General features: G+C 45.2%; 1 long non-coding RNA gene across 1 annotated transcript; it reads left to right on the forward strand.

Moving 5' to 3' along the window:
- The first annotated feature begins 825 nt into the window (after nt 1-825).
- On the forward strand, nt 826-6,107 carry LOC137384569 (uncharacterized). The gene is made up of 3 exons (XR_010977616.1): nt 826-925; nt 2,149-2,230; nt 5,937-6,107. It is a non-coding gene; the product is annotated as an uncharacterized lncRNA (long non-coding RNA).
- The last annotated feature ends 2,036 nt before the right edge of the window (nt 6,108-8,143 follow it).

An 8,143-nucleotide genomic window follows, 5' to 3' on the forward strand; every position in this document is an offset into this window, starting at 1 on the left:
AGAGGGTGCAGAGGAGATTTACCAGGATGTTGCCTGGAATGGAGAATAAGTCTTACGAGGAAAGGCTGAACATTCTAGGCCTCTTCTCATTAGAACGGAGAAGGATGAGGGGTGACATGATAGAGGTTTATAAGATGATCAGGGGAATAGATAGGGTAGACAGTCAGAAACTTTTTCCCCGGGTGGAGCAAAGCGTTACAAGGGGTCATAAATTTAAGGTGAAGGGTGGGAGATATAAGGGGGATGTCAGGGGAAGGTTCTTTACCCAGAGAGTGGTCGGGGCATGGAATGCCTTGCCTGGGGAAGTTGTTGAGTCAGAAACTTTAGGGACTTTCAAACGGCTTTTAGATAGGTATATGGATAAAGGAGAATGATGGGGTATAGATTAAATTGTCCTTGACAGAGGACAAAGGATCGGCACAACATCGTGGGCCGAAGGGCCTGTTCTGTGCTGTATTTTTCTATGTTCTATGTTCTATGTTCTAAGTCAGGATGGTGTGTGACTTGGAGGGGAACTTGTTCCCATGCATTTGCTGCCCGTGTCCTTCTAGTTGGTAGAGGTCACGGGTTTGGAAGGTGCTGTCAAAGAAGCCTTGATGCATTTAATCTGGTCACCTCTCCAGTAAACAAATTAAATCATCACACTGAAATTAATGAAATATCAAGAGAGCAGTGAAGTAGTTTCTGTGTGCAATTACCTTTCTAAATTAGAATGTATTTATGTGTGTATACATTAAATCCTAGGTGCTTTATTAAATATATTAATTTATTGCCATGTTTATAAAATCAGTTGGATTGACATTAAAAATTTCAGAATTTACATGAAAGAAAAAGATGAGACTGACAGCCTTGAAAAGGTAAAACAATCGGCAAAGTATCGAGAAGCATCAAAACAAACGACACGGTATGAAGCGAGGAAGTTGAGGTAAGGAAAGCAGCAAGATTCGGTGAATTCCAGCACCTGGAGATTTGAACCCCTGGCACTGCGTAGGAGTTCCACAAAATAGTCTTTCTGCAGCATTAATAAAGCTGCCTATTTTAATTAATTACTGCACTCAGCGACCCAAATTACTCATCCCATCAATTCTGTTCAAACTCAGTTTGCTGGGACCACACAAATCCATGTTTCAACCAAGGCATACCTTTTACATCAGCTCATTCTTTCACTTGTTCTAAGCAACACTCACTCAAAACCAGAGGTGCTACCATTTGGAGGTTTCTCGGGGCAAGTAATTTAACTATAAGTTACTTGTACTTTCAATTTAATATACGCTACCCACAATGCAGTCTCCTCTACATTGGGGAAGCTAAATGCAGATTAGGAGATTGCTTTGCTGAACACCTCCATTCAGTTTGCAAGCATGACCCTGAGTTTCTGGCTGCCTGTTATTTTAATTCTCCTTCCCTTCCCACTCTGAACTCTCTGTCCTCAGCCTCCATCCCTGTGTCTGCATGGGTTTCCTCCCACATGCCAAAGACTTGCATGTTGATAGGTTAATTGGCCATTATAAATTGCCCCTGGTATAGGTAGGTGGTAGGGAAATATAGGGACAGGTGGGGATGTTTGGTAGGAATATGGGATTAGTGTAGGATTAGTATAAATGGGTGGTTGATGGTCGGCACAGACTCGGTGGGCCGAAGGGCCTGTTTCAGTGCTGTATCTCTAAACTAAACTAAACTAAACACTGTCCCAATGAAGCTCGACAGAAGCTTGAGGAACAGCACTTCGCATCTTTTCATTAGGCATTTTACAACCTTAATTTTAATAACTTCAGGTTATAACCACTGCTATTTTTTCAGACAGCAGATGCTGTAATGGTTCTGCTGTTGTCACTTACACCTCCTCTAGACCCATCTTTTGTTTCCTTACTTGTCCAATTACCACTCCCTTTTGCCTTGCGCCATCATCCCTTTTGTCATTTAATCACTCCTGCCTTCCACCCTATCGCAGGAATTCCCCTTTACTTTTTTCTTCCCTGCCCACTTTCCCTGCCTCTGTACTTGCTTAAAAAATAAAAACAGTTACATCTCTAACTTGTTCCAGTTGTGATGGAAGGTCATTGACCTGAAATGCTAAACTCTGTTTCCCTCTCCATTGATACGACATTACCTGCTGAGTATTTCCATCATTTTCTGTTCTTATTCCAGATATCCATCATCCACTGTATTTTGCCTTTGTTTTACTCAAACACATCGGTGTGGGACTGGAGTCACCTATAGACCAGATAGGGTAAGGACGACAGGTTTCCTTGATGTAAACTATTACTAATAACCAGATTCTTTTTTTAAATTTCCAAAATTCAAATCTCAAGTTGCCATAATGGGATTTGAACTCAAATTCTCTGGATTATTGGTTCAATCTTCAGGAAAACTAGTCCAATAGCATAACCATGACAGCATTTTACCTGCCTCATTCTACATAGGGTTACCACAACAAAGACAAAGTCTGATCACCTGTTTAAAGAGATTCACATGTTTTTTAAAAAGTACATGCTACTGTAAGCCATAGTGCTTTGATGCTCCTGCCAATCACAAGCTATTGACTTATTTCTTCACAGGTGGCGTTAACACTGGATGGTCAAACTATAGGGACAATGACATTAGGGTCTTGGTGGGGTTGGGGTTCCTCCATGGGCAACCTGTGGCCCACGGAGGGCCCCCAGCATCAAAGGGCACCCCTCCGCAACCACCACCTCCCGTACCCTCAACGCTCACTCTTCCCCTTCCTTCTCTGCCAGACTGCATCCAGTGACTCCGTCAAACTTACCTGGGGTCCGTGCTCCAGTGATGGTCTTGGTTCTTGACCTCTTGTAGTACCAGCAGTGGCCACTGCTCTCGGTGGCGCTGCTGATGCGACTGGTCTGCCAGCTCTCTGATTGGCTGGCAGCTCTTAAAGGGACAGGGCCCATGGCGCCAGGCAGTTAATTGCACAAGCACCATTAAATAGAGCCAAGGGGTTCTCCAAGGGGCCAAGGCAGGATTCCCCTCGCCTTTTGAACCCAGCATCGGGACCTGAGCCGACTCCATAAAATTCAGCCCGATTTGTACGCAAAAGGCCCAAAAACAGGAGTCATCAATGCCAAAGCTTCAGCAAACTGTTGTTTCACAAAGGATAGTAGGGCAACTTGCAAGAAAATGTGACATGACATTCAAAATATTGTATTGGGTGTGCTGACACTGCCAATATTAATTAAAAATTAAAGAGACTAATTAGTTTTAGTGCAAACTGAATATAATAAGCATTTAACCTCTGACCAGTGCGATTGGAAAGAGTTTCTGTCATGTGTACATATCAGGGATGACCAACATACGGCCCATGGGCCAGAATCTGGCCCGCTGAAGGTTTCCATCCGGCCCACCAATCAGCCTGTGGCTCAGCTCTGATTGACTCCTCCCATATATGTCAGGCGGAGAGTGTAGGCGGAACCTGTGTCTGACAGGCAAGGGGACCCCTGTCTGTGATTGGTCACTCCCTATGACTGACAGGGACTGCCCAGGCAGCGTTAGCACTGATTGGTGGAATGCGACACAGGTGCCTGGGATCGGCCGCCCCTGTTGCTTTCGTGCGATTCAGTAAATGTCCTGTATCATGCACACTGTGCAGGTTCCCGCTCCACTCACCCCAAGTTAAATAATACAGGCATGGCAAATATCCGTTGTGGGAATGACCCGTGCGGGGAACACTGAGCAAACAACACTGAGCATGGAACACTGAATGGAGTTTGGGGAACACTGAGCGGGGAATACTGAATGGGGATTGGGGAACACTGAGCAGGGAATACTGAGCAAGGAACACTGAATGGGGTTTGGGGAACACTGAGCAAGGAACACTGAATGGGGATTGGGGAACACTGAATGGGGATTGGGAACACTGAGTGGGGATTGGGGAACACTGAGCAAGGAACACTGAATGGGGTTTGGGGAACACTGAGCAAGGAACACTGAATGGGGATTGGGGAATACTGAATGAGGATTGGGGAACATAGCGTGGAATACTGAATGGGGATTGGGGAACACTGAGCGGGGAACACTGAGTGGGGATTGGGGAACACTGAGCGGGAAACACTGAGCAGGGAATACTGAATAGGGATTGGGGAACACTGAGCGGGGAATACTGAGCAAGGAACACTGGGGATTGGGCAACACTGAGTGGGGAATACTGAATGGGGATTGGGGAACACTGAGCGGGGAACACTGAGTGGGGGATACTGAATGGGGATTGGGGAACACTGAGTGGGGAATACTGAATGGGGATTGGGGAACACTGAGTGGAGAACACTGAGTGGGGAATACTGAATGAGGATTGGGGAACACTGAGCGTGGAATACTGAATGGGGATTGGGGAACACTGAGCGGGGAATACTAAATGGGGATTGGGGAACACTGAGCGGGGAATACTGATTGGGGAACACTGAGCGGGGAATACTGAATGGGGATTGGGGAACACTGAGCGGGGAATACTGAATGGGGATTGGGGGACACTGAGTGGGGAACACTGAGCGGGGAATACTGAAAGGGGAACACTGAGCGGGGAATACTGAATGGGGATTGGGGGACACAGTGGGGAACACTGAGCGGGGAATACTGAATGGGGATTGGGGAACACTGAGCGGGGAACACTGAGTGGGGGATACTGAATGGGGATTGGGGAACACTGAGTGGGGAATACTGAATGGGGATTGGGGAACACTGAGTGGAGAACACTGAGTGGGGAATACTGAATGAGGATTGGGGAACACTGAGCGTGGAATACTGAATGGGGATTGGGGAACACTGAGCGGGGAATACTAAATGGGGATTGGGGAACACTGAGCAGGGAATACTGAATGGGGATTGGGGAACACTGAGCGGGGAATACTGAATGGGGATTGGGGAACACTGAGCGGGAAATACTGAATGGGGATTGGGGGACACTGAGTGGGGAACACTGAGCGGGGAATACTGAAAGGGGAACACTGAGCGGGGAATACTGAATGGGAATTGGGGGACACAGTGGGGAACACTGAGCGGGGAATACTGAATGGGGATTGGGGAACACTGAGCAGGGAACACTGAATGGGGTTTGGGGAACACTGAGCGGGGAATACTGAAAGGGGAACACTGAGCGGGGAGCTCTGAGCAAGGAACACTGAGCAGGGAATACTGAGCGGGCAACACTGAATGGGGATTGGGGAACACTGAGCGGGGAGTGGAGAACACAGGAGACACAGGGATGGGGATAAAGGAACAGAGAGGGGGAACAGAGAGGGGGGACAGAGAGACAAACAGACAGAAAGGGGAGAGAGAGAAACAGAGAGGGGAGAGAGGGTCACAGAATCACTTACTTACAGCACAGAAGGAGGCCATTTGGCCTGTTGAGTCCATGCCAGCTCTTCATGGAGCTGTGCAGTCAGTCCCACTATGCTCAATCCCTGTAGCCCCCCAAGTCTATTTCTCTCAAGTGACCATCCAACTTCCTCTTGATATCATTGATCGTCTCCACTTCCACCACCCTTGTGGGCAGCGAGTTCCAGGTCATTACAACCTGCTGTGTAAAAAAGTGCTTCCTCATATTCCCCCTGCATCTATTGCCCAAAACTTTCAACCTGTGTCCCCTGGTCCTCGATATGGGAGAGGGAGGGTGGGGGGGAAGAGAGACAGAGACACACATGGAGAGCACAGAGAGAGGAGGAAGAGAGATCAAGGTCTCTCCTGCCAGATGGAAATCTATCTAGAATACTCTGCATTGCTACATTAAGTATGGGGGCAGAGACTGACTACTAATGCAAGCAAAAACAATGCCAGGTGTGTCACTAAATCAGTTTTCAATATAGTGACGAGAAAGTAAGTCAATAAATTAGTCTTCTCATTTAAAGCATCTTCACAAAAATGCGCATTTGTTATTGTTTTTATTAGTAAGATAAATTTTTAATGCCTTTATCTTTCATATGGGGCAGGCGGGAACGTGGATTCGAGGTTACCAATCCAATCAGCCACGATCTTATTGAATGGCAGAGCAGGCTCAAGGGGCCGAGTGGCCTACTCCTACTCCTAATTCGTATGTTCGTATGAAATCTTCTCGCTGGCTCCCTGGACCGAGCAAAAATCATAATATGGCCCTCTGCCCAAAAAGGTTGGGCAACCCTGGTTGTATCTTACTTATGTATATAATATTAACATCCATCCTCATTCTTAGAGTAAGTGAAATTAATCAGCTATACTGTACATATTAACAGAAAGCATTCATTCACAAGAAAACAATCCCATTCGTCCAAAGTTTCTGCAATTATGTACGTGTTGATTCCCCATGGCTTTTATATACATGAAATTCCTGTGTATAAATAACTGGAGACATTCTTTGCCTGTAGACCAGCCAGAATTACATTAGCTGCAGCAATGTTTTCAATTAAGAATATGATTGAAACAGAACCTTGGCTTATTCATGATTTCTCACCTTTTCCAAATTCAATCACAATACCTCACCCAGACAGACCAGGGAAGAAACAAACATATGTGGAGGAGCACCGATGAATAACTCCATTAGCCCTAAAGGATAAAACTGATCTGAGCACAAATGTACTGATCCTTTTCCCACCTAATGACCTTCAAATATCTTCTTCTGGTTACAGGAACATTGAAGAAGTTTGGACAGCCCAGCATCACACAATCAAACTCAGCTACTCCTGACTGCTGTCTGGTGACCCTTACTGGGAAATATCCATGCATGGATGCAACGGAGGGCAACACTGAACTCAGCCACATTGTCTGCCAATATCTGTTGAGAGAGGACGTTGAGTTACCAGAGAGTGCCCAGTGCCTGTGAAATCGTACTCCAACTTGCATTAATGCCTTCAGGATAGTACTGAGGATAGAATATGTCAGAGGAGGGGAGAACATTGGCAGAGAACAAAAACGAAGCAGAGCTAATGACCACTTCATTATACAAACTCAACCATACAGGCAGCTCAAAGATTTAAAGCTGGTCTTTCCACAACATGGGAAAAATGGCCTGTGGAATGCAGGCTTTTTTTCCTCCCTTGTGCTTAGCAAGAAACCATTATTTTCTAACCATTATTTGCTAATCATTCTTGATTTATCAAGGCTGGCTCAAACTTGTGAAGAATTCCCAGCATCTCAGATAAACCCTAAAAATGGAATGAACTGCACATTAACATTAATAGCGCTTTTCCAAAGGCTGTGGCATTTTAAGAAGGTATTATCATGACTAATAGGATATCAAAACCTCAGGCAATTAATTTTCTAAGATAAACATATCACTTCCAAAGTGCATTAAATGAGGTTTCTCATTGGCATCTGGTGGAGTTAAAGACATAAGGAGATTGGAATGAGTAATGGTCATTTAGCCTATGAACTCACTCAGCAATCTCAGAGCCCACAAACCATTTTCACCTTCGTCGTGCCTGTGCTGTGCCTTTATCCCTTTAACTTGGACCTACAATTCTTTCTGGAAATTGTATGAATCATAATTTCCATTAATACATTTGAAGACTTCTTTTATCTTTCCTTTGCTACCAACAAGCCAGTGATTGAGTTAAAGAGAAGCAAATGAGCAATTAAGTTAACTAGGATCAGATCACAATTGGACCCAAAACAGGAAGGCTGCAGTGAGGCTGAAATACAAGGCAAAGATCCATTTAAGAGACCACAATGTTCATTATGATATATTTAATGGAAGAATTGATCATTAAAGGAGATTGGATGTGAGATAGAATGAATAAATGTGAGTAAGCTGTTAAACGAGGATTATGCAGTTACAGTATGTTGATAATATGTCAGTGTTGGGCATGGTCTTTATCACTACCTGTAAACCCCAGTGAGTGATAGGAGAGAAGCTGATTTCCAAACACCTGTCATTACTATTTGAAATAGAAAACATAGAAAAATTACGGCACAGAGGAGGCCATTCAGCCCATCGTGTCTGCATCAGCCCAATCTAATGCCACCTTCCAGCACCTGGTCTATTGCCTTGCAGGTTACAGCACTTCAGGTGCAGGTCCAGGTACCTTTCCAGCATCCGCAGTATTTTGCTTTTACCTTTTAAATGAGTTGAGGGTTTCTGCCTCCACCAGCATTCCTGGCAGTGAATTCCAGACACCCACCACCCTCTGACTGAAAATGTTTTTCCTCATGTCCCCTCTAATCC

The sequence above is a fragment of the Heterodontus francisci genome, chromosome 26, assembly GCF_036365525.1.
Source record: "Heterodontus francisci isolate sHetFra1 chromosome 26, sHetFra1.hap1, whole genome shotgun sequence".
Classification (NCBI taxonomy): domain Eukaryota; kingdom Metazoa; phylum Chordata; class Chondrichthyes; order Heterodontiformes; family Heterodontidae; genus Heterodontus; species Heterodontus francisci.